Source organism: Perognathus longimembris, chromosome 4, assembly GCF_023159225.1.
Source record: "Perognathus longimembris pacificus isolate PPM17 chromosome 4, ASM2315922v1, whole genome shotgun sequence".
NCBI classification, from domain to species: domain Eukaryota; kingdom Metazoa; phylum Chordata; class Mammalia; order Rodentia; family Heteromyidae; genus Perognathus; species Perognathus longimembris.
In genome coordinates, this window is record NC_063164.1 from 22708882 (window position 1) to 22725264 (window position 16383).

Here is a 16383-nt window from a genome sequence, read left to right on the forward strand (position 1 = left end):
ACCTGGCTCAAATTTATTTTAACAGTCTTTTCACTCTCAGATGGGAAGACTTGGTTTAAATGTACACTTAATGTCTTTGCACAACTTATTTGATCACAAACAAGTCATCTTGATCTTTCACATTTCAACCACATTCAATGTTCATAGTCCTCCAAACCACTTTTCATGTAGAAGATATGGAGAGGAAGCAGATTAAGATAAAAAAGAAAACTTCGTGTATTAATATTAATGATTTTTTAATTTAAAAGTATCTTTTTCCTTTTAATTTTCTTCCTTTCTTGAAAGAGTTTCAGAGCCTGACAAGATTTCAGATTGAGATGTTGATAATACCCATCAGAAAACAAAAGGCAGAAAGTGAAGAGTTTCCTACCAAATTAGAGAAGAAGCAGGCATGGTTTACTCCTAATTACAATAAAAGTTAACAATCCCAAACTTAGCCTTGTGTACAGAAAACATTCCTGATTCAAATACATATATGCTGCATAGCTCTTATTCTACCTCTCATTTCTGTCTGAGAGGTCGAGGGGATTGGGGATGGTAGAAGAAAAGGGCAGAAAAAGTCTAAAAGGTCTTAAAAGAAACTGCACAGTAGATGCATATAAGTTTCAATAGAATATACTAAAGAGTGAATAAAAAGAACACCAGGCTTAGATGTTTCCAATAAACTCAACTCGATGATGTCATATATAAAACAATATAGCTTATAATTAGGCTTGTATAGAAACTTTACCACAATTCCAGCCTGTTCTGTCTTAACTCCATACAGATTACAAGATAGGAAAGCATAGTTTGTACTTGAAAACAAGAAGGAAATAATAGCATTTCATCTAAATGTGTGAGTGTGTATGAGATGTGTGTATGTGTGTGGTACGTATAGGTATATGTGTATATGTGTATTGGTAGTAAGAAGGCCAGATAGGAACTTTGATTAGATTAAGTACCTATTTACTGTGTGGCTGCTTTATGATTAGCAATGTAGTTTGAAGAGCTCAGTTTGAATTTTGAAGGGAAAATTCCTGGGTAATGTAAGCATGAAGGATAAGCTAATGTTTTCCTCTGTGTTCATAATGGATGGAAAGCCTATACAAAAAGTTTAGCAACACCTGGCAGTTTCTCTCTTATAAGCAACAAAGTCCTCATTTATTCCAGGGCTTAGTTTTAAATTTTTATTTTTAAGTCTGAATGCAAGTTTTTGAAAGGAAAATGGAAGGGGTAAATGAAATCTCAAGCCCATTGACATGAGGGCTCTCTAAGGCTCTGTTATTTATCCAAAACATAGTTAGCTAGCTTTGAGTTCTCTGTAAAAGCTAACTAATGACTAAACAGAACAAAAGAACAGTCTGCTAATTCACTGAAATTTGTGGTGCATAGTGTATTTTCAACTCTACTTTCCTTAGAAAACACATTCTCCCTGGGCACCAAATTGTGGAATCAGAAGTGTTTTCCTACAGACTTACAAAGCAAACCATTCTTTAAAGTATTAGCCTTCCAAACAAGTCATTCTTTCAGTATTCCTGCTAATGGATTTAAATTGAATTGTTTTGTTCAACCAAAACTCAGCTAGCAAAAGGAAAGCACTCAAACATGCAGTAAATAAATTAAAAAAAAAAAACCTACAGTATACCAACTATTCAAATAAACACTGTTCAGAGAATCCTGTGGCTACTGAGCCAACTCTGAAGGATGCCCAATTTCTACTCAATGTCAGCTTTTTACCAGACTTTTCCAGAATACGGTGACCTAGACCTAACAAATCAACAATCCAAAACTCCTTAACTTTGTTTTCACAGTTCACTTATGATCAATAAATACACAGAACTGACCTTAATTCCAGCCAGCAGTTGCAAGATATGTTGGATCAGATCAATAAAATCTGAAAGAAAAAGAGAAAAACTCTAGGTGAAATTAAACCAGTTGAACAATTCAGCCTTTCTTTTTACTAAGGGGAAGGTAAGGTCATATATTAATTTCTCTTCATTCCATAAACTGTACTGGCTAAAATACATCCATTTACATTATAACAACACATTAGTCTTTAAATCATTCTCTAGATTTATTTCAAAATATATAATTGCCAAAATTAGATGCTATTTTAACTTCCAACTGTTTTTACACTTTTAAAAGAATTTAAGTGCTTTACTATGAAACACCTAATCAAAAAAGAATTTAACACACTGTCTTCCTAATATACCACCACTTACCTTGAGAGATGTTTAATTAAAAACAATAGCATGAATTAATTTGGATCCTGCCACAGACTGAATGTTTGCATTACCTAGTACCCTGCCTGATTCTGTGCTAAATCTTAATTCCCAATGTGACTGTACAGACCCAGGATGTTGGGTGGTAATTAGTATAACTCAGATATACAGAAACTGGGACTAGTTTTAACTAAAAGTTAAAATATACAAAGTCTCCTTTATCCTTTCTGTCACATGAGGACAGCAAAATGGAAAAAGTAGACCCTGAACAGACACATGGCCTCCTCAGCACCCAGAGCTAAGAGAAGTAAATTTCTATTTTTTTTATAAGCAACCCACTATCTATGGTATGTTTGTTTTAACATGTTTGTTTAGCCTTAGGCAGACTAAGACAGATCCTTAGTCTGATTTAATGCCCACAAAGCCTATAGATTTGCAATCCAGGATCATCAATCAGTCTAAAGGCAGCAAACAACTAAGATAATTCCCCTTGATCAATCTTCCCTTTGGTTTCTTAGGAATGAGAATTTCCATTAAAATATGCTGAGACTTAAATATACGGAAAGGCACACTGGCAGAGGAAAGTAATAATGAAGTAAGTCAAGGACAAAAGCAAAAAAAAAAAAAAATCTGTGCCCAAAGTCAGTGTGTCCTTTTGACAGAGAGCAAAGAAAACAACCTCAGAATAACAGTGAGTTTCTTGACTTGCTTCAGGGTGCACAAATGGCAAAGTCTCCAACTGAAAAGAAGTCCAATTGTAAAAATGCATGTCAGAAATGATTCATTATTAGACCATTTTGCCTAAGACTTCATGTTAACCTAAAACTGAATTATTCAATTAAAAAAAAGGAGGGTGGTGATGGCTCAGGCCTATAATCCTAGCTACTTAGGAGGCTGAGATCTGAGGATTCTGATTTGAAGCAAGCTTAGACAAGAAACTATGACATTCATTTAAAAAAAAGAAAAAACAAAAGCTGGAAGTGGCACTGTGGCTGAAGTGGTAGAGCTCTAGACTTGAGCAAAATGAAGCTCAATGACAGAGCTCAGACCCTGAGTTCAACCCCCATGACCAGCACAATTTTTTTATTTAAAAATAAAATACAATAAAGAAATCTAGGCAACAGCAATTGTATTTTAGGGACAGTGCCTAGGCCAAGAGTTCAAGCCCCACGAGTGACAAAAAAAACACAAAAAGCACAATCACCTCTCAATTAGGAAGTTTTTGGCATATTGGATAAACATTTAAGTATTTTTTACATCCTGGTTAATTAGATTTTTATCTTTTATACATTCACAACCAAATGTATACTTTTATAGCAGAAGTATAATGGGACACATGGGCTTTTTCAAGAAGTCACAGATACACACTCTACTTTCTTTAAGTGTTCCATGATATAACACCTTGAATCCTGACACCTCTCCTTAGCACCACCACCACCATCATTTCCAACTCTGAAACCAATCTTGCTTATTTTCTTGATCAATAAGCATGAGTCAAATACCAATTTTATTTAAAATACAAGGGATATTTTAGCTGTGGGAATTTTCTCATTTGGACTCATAAGTTTAACAAGGTGTCAGCACACAGAATATAAATAAATGGTTTGGTGTATTTCTGATATTTATCAAATTCAATGAAACAGGAATTTCCATTTGGGTAGAAAGAGTAAATAATTTCTACCTTTGTCCCACTTGATTTACACTGAAAGGAAAATCACTTCAATAATTGCTTCTGGGAAAACTGGATATACACATGCACAATACTGAAATTGGACCCTGATCTTCTACTGTGAACAATAATCAGCTGAAATGGATTAAAGATGTAAATGGAAGATGAAACCAGACAAGTAGGGAAAAATCAAAACAAAACATAGAACAAACTGATATGACCTTGGCAGTGATCTTTTAGAAATGACACCAAGAATTCAAGCAACAAAAACAAACATACAAAAGTGCAGCTAAATCAAACTACCCAGCCAAAGACATAACTAACAAAACAAAAAACAAGACAAAAACAAACTTCAAAATGGGAGAACACCTTTGTAGACCAGGTACCAGGTAAGTGGTTAATATACAAAATGGGCAAGGAACACACATACAACAGCATAACAAAAAACTATCAGATTCAAAATAAGCAGAGATCTTAAACTTACATTTTTTTCTTATTACAAAGACATAACATTTATTTAGTAATGATTATCCACACAGGTTGCTATAATCAGCAAAACTGTTTTAAGTGATTCCTTGGATGAGTTGTTTTGTCTTAACCAGTTTTACGCAGGTTATTTGGCTTAATATTGTGATTGACATTTTTTTCAAAGAAAATATAAAAATTACCACCAGTATGGGTAGAGGCGCCTGCTCAAGTCATCAGGGATATGTAAACCAAAACCAGAATGAGCTATCACCTCAGGCCTGTTAAGACGATGGTTGTTCAGAGGTTTAAAGGACTACACATGCTGGCAAGCATGTAAGAAAAAGTGGAACCTGTGTACTGTTGATGGGAATGTAAACTGGTAAGGCTAGTAAGGAAAATAGTATGATGGTAACTGAAAAATTAAAACTAGATCGATCATATGTCCCCAAAGTCATGCCTCTGGGCTTATGCCCAAAGAAAGTGAGACCAGTACCTCAAAGATCTATGTGTGACCCTCTGACATTGTTGCATTATATACAATAGGCAAGATGTCTGTGGACAGACAGATAAGGATAAGCAAACCCTATTGTTGATGTTTTATTTAAAGTTCTAGGTAAATTTCCTTTGGCGTATGCCACGTGGCTACTGTATATGTTTTTGGTATACTGGGTTAAAAAAAAAGTTATCTGTCCACAACAGCTAAGTGGGTAGACAACTAATGAGATACATGTAACAGAATGGAATATTATTCCTCCTTAGAAAAGGAGATCTTATCATTTTTGTGGCAATGTGGAGAAACCGGAGACACTATTCTAAGTAAAATAAGGTGGACAGAAAAACTAAATACCACATGTTTCACTGAAAAACAAAAATAAAAATCTGAAAACCCATAGTGAGGCACAAGAAGCCTAAGGCCCCATTGCCTAGCATTGAACATGGCTACCTGGGTTATGGATAAGACCAGAACTGCCCAGAAAGACATGTCTTTTCTGACCTTCAAAGGAAGGTCTGAGGGTATCAAATAACTGATCACATTAAGTCCTACCTAAAGGGAGCTAATACGGATGCTGGTACAATTCCAGGAACCTTACAAGCTGGTAACCAGAAAGTTTACCAGCAAGCAGAACCCATCAACCCCCAGAACACAGGCACATGCATGCAGGGCAAAACAGTGACCCTACAGTGACCTCTTGGCACAACTACACACTCTTCAGTCTATAGTCCAGACTATTCAAGAGTTTGTACACTCAGTCTTGTTAACCTTGTGCATGTGCAGATGCACATCTGATACATACGCTCCACCTGTCATTCAACCTGCCCATCAGAGTTCCAGCCAAACAAAGGACTGCCTGAACCTAACCCTGTCAAAACCCTAGCCAAACGAAAGCTCAAGGACCCAGAGCTTTGGCTCAAGCCTTCTATAACCTTGTCCTCAATCTCATTTACAATGTATTTATTCTTTTGGCTAGTCCTGGGACTTGAACTCTGGGCCCAGGCTCTATCTCTGAGTTCTTCAGCTCAAGGCTAGCACTCTGCCATTTGAGCCACATAACCACTTGCTCGTTTTCATTTTAAATAAAATCTTTCTATCATTTTCATTATGCTTCGTGTCTTGTTTGAATTCTTCTCATGCAAGACAAAAGAAGTCTGGCTACATACTTTTGGTAACGTATCATGAGATTTAGCATTGTGAATTCCCACTGACAACAGAAATAGATGGGATACTGGCAACACTACATCCCAACTGTATAAACCTAAAAGTCTAAAGTATAGCACTGGGTGAATAGTTATAAGGTACTCTGGAAATTTGCTAAGATAATAGATTTCAGTTGCTTTCATAACAAATGAATAAAGTACGCAAATACATAAAGGTAACTATGAAAGGGTGAGGAGGTCACATACAAGGACATGTTAATTTGCTTCAATGAGTATGTATGTATACATTATATTACATATACATATATAACACATATATGCTATACATCCTAAATAAGTATCATTTTTCTTTAAAAATATGTCGTGGAAAAGATTTGGTTATTTCTGACCTGGTGAACTCAAAGCTTTCTTATGGCTTTTAATTTGTCCATTGCTTTTCTTTTTAATCATGGGTGAGCACTTCCATTTGCAGTGCCAAAAACAGCTGCTTTCTAAGCAGTAACTACTTGAAACTGAAAAAAAAATTCAACCCAGTTATTTAACCAAATGGACACCAAATAGAAAAGATTTATGCTGCCCCATGGCTCAGTCCTCATGGTGAACATCTGCCATTTCAAACGTAAGACAAGACTTTTCATGTAGTATTTTACCAAACAATGCCCCAAGCATATTGCAAATAAAACTCTTTTCAGTAAGATTTATCATCTGCTGACTGATCACTTAATGTATCAACACACTAAAAGTACCATTTCTCCACTCTGTCGCTTTCCCTTTACTGAAAACAAAAGATCAGTTTTAGCTATTAGTTGATAGGGTCAAACACAAATTGAAAACCACTATTTCCACTATTCCACACTTCCCCCTTATTAAAGTTACACTTGAGTCTCTAGTTACCATAACGGTTATTGCTGGAGTAACAAGAAAGTTCTTGTCTGAATTACAGTTAATAGAAACATGTGTTGGGAATATTGAAACTGTAAGATATTATTTTAAAAAATCAATTCTCTCCTTAAAATTAAATAAAAATTTAACTTGTTTACAACCCTTGTATTTTTTTTTTTTTTTTTTTTTTTTTTTGGCCAGTCCTGGGCCTTGGACTCAGGGCCTGAGCACTGTCCCTGGCTTCTTCCCGCTCAAGGCTAGCACTCTGCCACTTGAGCCACAGCGCCGCTTCTGGCCGTTTTTCTGTATATGTGGTGCTGGGGAATCGAACCTAGGGCCTCGTGTATCCGAGGCAGGCACTCTTGCCACTAGGCTATATCCCCAGCCACAACCCTTGTATTTTAAAGATACAGAGTAGCTTCTAAAAATTATTTATAATTCTGAGGCTCCGATATAGTCTTCAACAGAAAGAGTTAGAATCCATTTGTATGCAGGTGATTGTGAAAAACCTATGAGTCAAAAAGGCATGAGGCAAAACAGAATGTGTCTATTGTTACCTTAAAACAAATACCAACAAAGACAGAGAAGAACACTAAGGACAGAAAGTTAAAATCCTGTTATATTCATTAGGATTCACAGAGGAAAAGTGGCTGATGTGGGAAACCTGCAAATTTGAGTCCAGCTTAGGCTACATAGCAAGATCTGGTCTCAAAAACCCCAAATGTAAAGAATAATTAATGAATTATATAGGAAGGAAGGAAGGAAGCAAGGAAGGAGGGAAGGAAGCAAAGAAGGAAGGAAGGAAGGAAGGAAGGAAGGAAGGAAGGAAGGAAGGAAGGAAGGAAGGAAGGAAGGAAGAAAGGAAGGAAAGAAGGAAGGAAGGAAGGAAGGCAGGAGCGAGCTAGGGAAGGAGGGAGGGGGAGGAGAAGGAAGGAAGAAGGAAGATAGGGAAGAAGAGGAGGGAGGGAGGAAAAGAAACAAAGACTCTAGAGAAGGTGATGTTTAGAAACACAGTCACTAGAGTGTGTTCACTCTAGTCAGTTTTACCTAACTAGAGCATATATACAAGAGTAAAAATTGAATGAAAAGCTCCATTGTGTCCATATAAAGAGCAAAGAATGATAATCTGAAGAAACTGTATAATTAAATAACTGATTGTGCTGGCTACAGAGAACCACTCACTAAAGGTTTTCAATTCAAGAATGGTTTACTTAGAAACATAATGTAGCAATATGGGTAAATTGGATCAGACATGGTGTGAGATTATAGGAGAATAGTCAATGTACTTAGATGAAACATCTGACATCCTAGCTTCCATTTTCTGTTTTTGCTTTAAGCCATTTTTTCTGCAGTCAACCTTGCAATCATCTTGGAATCCAGGAAGGACAGAACTGATCAGTAATATATTTATTACCCCTAAATTACCCCTAAGAAAGCATAGACCCTCTTCTGGACAGACCACCTACCAGAAAATAATGACTTGTTTATCTTGTTCAATGATAATAGTGACAGCAACTTCTCCAGAAACCTTCCCCAAAGGACTAAATTAATGATCAAGCAGGCTATAATGTGACCAGTGTAGGCATGTCTCTCTCCCTTAACCCCCAGTTTCCTGTCTATAAAACTTAAAGCTTACATGTGTACCCTGAAGATAGATAGAAATGGGCTGAAGTGTTATTCTCCTGTGGCATGCCTGAACCATGTAATCAAATCCTTTCTCTGCCTGTTACTACAGCTCTTTATTTGGGATATAGAGGTAAGTGACCAGACATGACATAGAGAACTCCTAACACTAGGGCCTGGGCTCTGAAAATCCTGATTTTCAAAATTCCAAATAGTTTAAGCATAGTCATATGGGGTGTTAGGACTTCAACATATGAAAGGGGAGGGGTACAATTCACTCCAAGGCAATATATACAACCTATGGGATATGGGTAGTAATTGAATAAAAACGGCATGGAATAGAGAAAAGAAGCTAAGAGAATTCTTAGGATTTGAGATAAATTCACTCTCAGATAGGGAGTGACAGTCTTAGACACAGGGAAGGCTGGAAGATCATCAAGTTGCTGAGCAACACAGTATAAGTGGTCTTTATTAGAAACATCGAGCTTCTGGCAGAATAATGAGGGGAAGTTATTCATTAGACCACTGACCTGTCCATGATTTTATGTGACATGGGAAAGAGTGAAATCTTACTTAATATTAAAATAAGACAAAAATATTTAATGATGTCATATTACATCAATACAGAATTAAAAGTGTGTGTTGCATATCAGACAATTAGGTTGTCAATCTAGCCAGCCCACATTAGTATACACTGAGTCACATTTTGCATTGACAAGCAGGTAGGGTATTCATAAAGTACTGACAATGTGTGCAAGCCCAGATTGTTCTTAATTAATGCCATATCCTGTCTGCAAAGACAGTGAGCTGCCCTGGGCCAGTGACCCAGCAAACCCATTTTTGTATCCCAAGCACTTAGTGTGGTATATGGCACAAAGACAGAGGTCTATAAATGTGGAATGAGTCACTACCCGGAAAAAGAGGCTGAGTCATGGCCACTCCAACTAATTACTGTATTTTTTTTGTATAAAATAACATTGTACGTAGGAAGCTAGCCACTAGGTATTGCTCTTAATGGAATGTTCTGTACTCTGATGTGTTTGTTTTCACTGCCAATACCAAGTCTGAAAATGGAAATGAAAGCTGGAGAAGACCAGTTACATCCAAGGAAATTGGACTGAATTCACCAACCTATTGTCATAACATTGAAAAATAAAATATGAAAGAAAAAATAGGCTAGGTAATGTAGCCACCAGAAATAATGCTATCATTTAAACAGAAGTACTTCCAAATGCTTATGTCCTGAAACTCTTACATAAAAACAAGAGCACTATTTCTAATACAGCAAATAAGTACTTCATATACCTCAGGCATTATACAAAGCATGTCACGTGCTTTAAAATTTATTCCTCAGAAGACCAAGTAGGTATTATTATTATTATTATTATTATTATTATTCCAGGAGATAATTGAGGTTCTAAAGAATAAATATCTAGTACCCAAGGAAAGATGCAGATTTCTAACTATCTGATAATACAATCATCAAAGATATGAAAAATAAACACATATGTGGATGGGTATATGGCCTGTGTGTGTGTGCACATGCATGCGTGCATGAGTGTGCAAGAGAGAGAGAGAGGCCATCTTTTGTTTTAAAGCTTAGAATATTGATAAAATTTCCTGTCGGTATGATTAATCAATGACTTGGGGTCACATTCAAATTCAAGTCTAAATAACAAGGGCAAACTTCTTTAGAGAAATTATAAAAATGATGGGTTTTCTTAAAAATAGAGAAACATATAGCCTGTTGTCTTCTCTTTAAGAATTTTAAGAGGTACAAAAATTTTGGAATATGACAGTTCATTTTTTTTTCCAAGAACCTTTCTGTTGACATTAGCCCAAAGATCTGTGGCGAAAGACTTTAGGTATTTTCATCAAGGTTTGTTTCTCTTTTAGAATCCATTTTATCATTGCTAGAAATGGCATGTAAGTAGTTGAAGAAGTTAAGCCATTGAGATCCTACGATGAAAGCAGCACTGAGAAATACATATTGCTTGAGTTAGAATGTATCTGAATGACTTGAGTATATGTTTGAGTAGTAAAACACAGTTTAATAATTAAACCTTAAGGTTCAATAACTGATTTTTGTGTTTGGGGGGTATGTATGCCAGTACTATGATTCAACTTACATCCCATGGTCTTTTGTGGCTCTTTTGCTTCAAGCGGGTGCTTTACCATTTGAGGTACACCTCCATGTCTAGATTTTGCCGGTTAATTAGAGATAAGAGTCTTTAGGATTTGTCTGTGCAATCTGTTTTCTCACCACAATCCTCAGATTCCAGGGTCCTGAGAAGCTAGAATTATAGGCATAAGCCACTGGCATCCAGCTAATAAGATGATTTTGTAGAAGCAAAAACAAGCTCCTTTTTTCAGTATGTAAACTTATTCACTTACTCAAATTGTTGAGCTTCAAAAATCTGAGATTGATTTTTGTAATGGTATCATAATAAAGTAAATCCATTGCTAGTTATAACTACTTGTTGGAAATCTTTGGTGGGCCATGTATTCATTAGTACTTGAATTTACTACTGAGCTACATAAAAATGTGGACATACATCATGCATACAACAGGCAGGTAATATTTTTCTTTGTATAACTTCAAGACACTCTTTAAGAATAAAGCCAATTCCTAGATTTTCTTCCAAGTTAGAAAGCACACATTCTGTCAAAACATCATTATGTTAGCAGACTGAAATATGAATTTCAAAGGAATGTACAGCTATGGACAATCCTTAACAACAAAGCAACTCTGTTTTTCAAAGCTCTAATTTCCTGAAAACTCTAGTACGACACTCACAAGCCAAACTGGAGCATTCCACACATTTCTGAACTCCGTATCTGAGTTCAGGCATTCTCTTGGATGAGTTGAGGTATAGTGAACTCATACAAATGTTGTTGTCCAAACCCAATTCCAGTATAATTCAATTAAAACAGTACAATCTTCCAAAAGGCATAAAAAGATTGTTTTCAGAACTATTCATACAAAGAATATGTTCATCCACTTTAATATTACTATTGCACTTTGTAATATATCACAAATATCATATGTGCATTTATATATATGTATATATATGATACAGATTACTGTGGAATTCCCATCTCTGGTGTGTATAGATGATTGATAGATAGATGGATGGATGGATGGATGGCTATATCTTGTAATGGTAAAACCTCTGTGTGGAACAAATGTATCTGCAGCAGTTCTAAAAGCATTAATGTAGGACATAGATCTGCTGTTATTAGACATTAAATGCTAGGTGATTTCTCAGATTCCGTTTTTCCACAACTAACTTCTGAAAGACCAATCCTTTTATTCTCTCCACCCCACCACCAAAGTTGCATGGGATGAAAACCTGTGATCAAGCAATAAGAAGAGCTTGAAATTTCCCTATCACTCACATGTAGAAAGGTCTAAATTTGCAACTTTTTTCAGCCTTCTATTTGTAAGAGCAAGAAAAATACTATACATGGTGGCCAAATTTCTAACATAGTCTAGTAAAACTAAAGTATAATTGAAGTACTAAATATCAAAATTGATTATGATTATGAATCAAGACATATCTTACTCATTATTTTACTGTACCTATGTTTCCCAAGCAAGAGAAGTATACTTGGGAGTTACTCAATCACTCAGCAAGGTAGTGGTTTGACAACTCGCTTTATGGTAAGGCAAGCACATTTTTAGCCTTAGGATGTAACAGTAGTACATAAAAGTTCCTTCCTTTGTAGAGCTTGTCATACATTGGAACATAAATACAGAAGAGTATGAGTACTATAAAGAAAATGAAGCCAAGTAAGAGATGGGAGGATGGATGGTAGCTAGAAGATGTCTCAGCAATGAAAGCAGCAAGAAAGAAATAGAAGCTAACCTGATTTTTATCATATGGAGAAAGGTGGACCCTCACCTGTTGCTCCTCCAGAGGGAGCATTTCTACCTGTAGCTCCCTGATCTAAACTGTCCAGTCCATATGGGTGTTAGGATGGAACATGAAAGTATAACAAATTCATGTGAATTTGGAAGTGTGCCGAGAAGCACTATTTGGAGAGAAGTGGTTTTAGTAGAAGTGCTCTAACAGTAAAACTAGCATGACTCAGGACTTTACATTCTTTTATTTTTACAACTGGGCTTAATTCTCTAAATAAAAATACATTTGTTGACCTAGATTTAATTGGCTCTGATTCATCGTCAGGCATGATGATGAAAGGTAATCATTGCTAAAGAGCTATCTTCATTTGTTCTCAACCAAATATCAAATGTCATTCAAGAAGGAAAACAATTCATAAAGGAAGACAAATGGCCTACAATTCAATATTTTGTCCCATGAAATGTCCTCAAATAATGTGTTTCTTTTCTAAACTTTTGATTAGAGAAGAGTTTTTTTTTTTTTTAAATGAGCCTTGGTATCCATCTGTAACACACTCATTAACTCCCTTCTTCTTTGGTCTTCACACAGAATTATTTGCAATACCTCACTGATGAAGTTCCTATGGTACATAAACCTTCAACTTGTTCACAGAGAGGAAATAAGATTTGACAGCGATCAGGCAGCACTAAGTCCCTGATTCCCATGAAGATGGCTGAATTAGCCTGCACAGAGGGACACCCTGTCACTTTCAGAGAGGAGTGGACACTTGATGACCTACTGCCCTAGTAGTGTAACCACAGATGCTCATTAGCTGTGAAAGAAAGCCAACAGGTGTCTCCCTTTCTGTTCTGAGCAGCCCAGTCGCCAGCTTCTGTTGCATGTTTATCACAACTGCAGTCATGCTGTTGTGTTTCCATCTGCCAGGTTCCCACTGTTGCCATTGAGCCTCTGGGAACAGAGACAGCAGACTGAAACTTCTTAGGGGGTTGTTTTGGTTTTTTTTTTGACCATTTGATGAGAAGAAACAAAAAATTTTGAGTATATTTATGTTCTATCAAATTTCAAATCAAGAAGGCCAGATGGCAAAGAAAAAAAAAAAAAAGGATGAGTTGAATGCATATTTGCTGACCTGTAGTAACTGACTCCCAACAAATTCATTGAGAAAGATAAGATACAGTGTAATGGTGCAGCAAATAAACTGTATATTATTTCCTGGCAGTGAACTCTAAAGCACAAATCGAAGGCAGTATCAGCAAACATTGGGGAGAGGAAAGCCAATATACTGTTCACTATTAACATATGGCTCCCATCAGAATTAAAACTCCTTTTCCTGTCAAATGTAAATGTATTTTTCCTTATAGTATCCTTAGGAGAAATAAAGGAGGAAGGGTTCGTACCCTTATTATAACCCTTGCTGTAAAACAACACAGCTTTGGGAGATGACAAGAGTGTTTTAAAGTTGTTTAACTTGTCAGGAACACAAAGTTGTCCTGCCCCCTGTTTCCTGAAGCAGTGATGATGGGGGAGAGAAGGGAGATGGCAGAAAATGGAGTATAATCAATCTTCTGGAAGGGCTCGAAGGCCACAAAGATAATCTGTCCCAGCTGTCACCCACCTTCCAACCTCCATGCATTCTATTTAATCTTCCTCATGATGAAAGGATAGATGAAAGCAAATGTCATATGTTTTCTTCAAACAAAACACGCTAATAGGACTTGGACAGTTTTTGAATGATTACCACAACTCTGGTATTGCTGCAAGCCAAAGTGAACAGTGAATTATGATGTTTGCCTCCAATTTCAGAGTGCACTTTTCTTATGTATACTGAAAACAGTGAGTGCAAAATTGTACCAATGGGGAAAAAATGAAAGTTTTTTTAAACAATGTACTATTGTGTCCAGATACTGGTACTACTAATATAATGAAATATGTAAAAAGTACATTTTTGAACATTTAGATTTTTCTCTTCTTTGAGGCTTATGCGAGTGTTAGGTAATATAATGAACATTTATTATATAAAATAATAAAAATAACCTGTCTAAGTTTTGTCTCTGATGCTGCTGCAAAAGTCCGAGTCAAGGGGCTGGGGATATGGCCTAGTGGCAAGAGCGCCTGCCTCATATACATGAGGCCCTGGGTTCGATTCCCCAGCACCACACATACAGAAAATGGCCAGAAGTGGCGCTGTGGCTCAAGTGGCAGAGTGCTAGCCTTGAGCAAAAAGAAGCCAGGGACAGTGCTCAGGCCCTGAGTCCAAGCCCCAGGACTGGCAAAAAAAAAAAAAAAAAAAAAAAGTCCGAGTCAAAAATACTCTACAAACAGAATTTCATATCAGGTTTATAAGTATTAGTGCTCTAGCATTAATTAAGGCTTTGCAAAGTTATATGGCCACTTTTGTGAGTTCTGAACTAATTGTTTTATTAATATAATTATGTTTCCAAATTCTAAAATGAGGATACTAAAGTCTACCCCTACCTAATTGATAGGACACTTGTGGGAATAAGAAGATAAGAGAAGTCTGCTTCAGACAATGTTTTGTAAAAACAGGTTAAGATTAAACACAGTAGCTCATTTAATTAGACCACCAGTGAAGTACATTAGTATTCAAATTTTATTACTTCAAACATTTTGAATCATGGGAACAAATAAAAATTCAAGGTAGTTGTTATACATGGAAAGACCATAGGTTATATGGGGCTCAATAATTACTTGTGAGTCTGTTTTTGAGACAGAATCTCACTCTGTAGCCTGTGCTGATCTGCTACTCATTATATATTCCAAGCTGGTCTCAAACTTGTGACCTTCCTGCCTCTATCACCAATGAGCTATGATTATACATATGTACCAACATTTAGCGACAAGTTTTTATTCTGTAACATACTTGTAAAATTTGCTTGATTCTTGGAGCTGACAATATGTTAACCTAAACACATACTGCCACATGGGAAAGGATTAGCATAGTTTTTAGTAAGATTCAGCCTGATGGTTTATCATGTATTAACACTGAAGAGGGCAATGCTGACATTAAATGTCTGATGAGTGGCATTAGCTATGTCACTTAACATTAACTTTGAAAACTCATAGGTATTCTGTATTTTTCATCAGCACCATTAACTTGCTGATACAATCACATATGCACACAGTTCAAGATGTCTGCTGGATGTATATGCTTCCTGAGATACAGAGAAAATGCAGCACTCTGCCTTCAAGGAGTTAACGTTTAGTATGAGTGCTGAGACACATGATCAGTCTCTACAATGGAACTACAAAGACTCATTTTGAAATATGAATAAATGAGGTATCAGTACTGATTCTACTGCTGTTTTGAGATTTTATTTAAATCTCCCTACATGTTCTCTGCATCTATTCTTTTAAAGGACACTCTGGTAAAAAATAAAAATAAAGTTTCAGCCAGATGTGGTGGTACTTGCCTGTAATCCCAGTACTTAGGAGGCTTGGGCAAGAGGGTTGAGCAATCAAGGTCAGCCTAGGCTATACAGCAAGACCCTGTTTCAGAAAAATTCCATGAATTTATTCATATGCATGAGAATACTTTGTTTAAAAAAGTTCAATAGGCTCTTACATTTTTAAGTCACAATAACTGTAGCATTGTAAAATCAATATTGATAAGACATTCGGCCAAGCTGTCCTGTATATTTCTGTTATATTGTGATCTAATAAATGCTAACAATACAAAGATAGGTCTAGAATTAAGACAATTTGGAGGAAAAGGGTAAAACAAAGGCTGAAGGACATGATCAATGCATGCTGTGTGCATGTGTTGAAATGTCACAGTGAATCCAATTAAAGTTAACATGTTCACAATCATGATATATAAAATAAGCATATGATATTTTATAATATATAATAACCACAATATTTTAAAATTATGAGAACATATCCAAATTCTATATTCTGAATAGAAAAGTATTCTACATCCAACTTCTCTGTATTTTAGAAATCTAAATAGTCTGGCTTCATATTTTTGTGATTGAAAGTACAGATTTCTAGGTATCTG

General features: G+C 36.1%; 1 protein-coding gene across 5 annotated transcripts in view; it reads right to left on the minus strand.

Moving 5' to 3' along the window:
• Map2 (microtubule associated protein 2) overlaps positions 1 to 16383 on the minus strand; it is a 257458-nt gene that overhangs the window by 192790 nt on the left and 48285 nt on the right. For all 5 annotated transcript variants that reach the window (XM_048344848.1, XM_048344851.1, XM_048344849.1 and 2 more), the window contains exon 2: positions 1824 to 1873. The gene's annotated coding sequence lies outside the window, so the exon portion shown is untranslated. The remainder of the gene's footprint in view (positions 1 to 1823; positions 1874 to 16383) is intronic.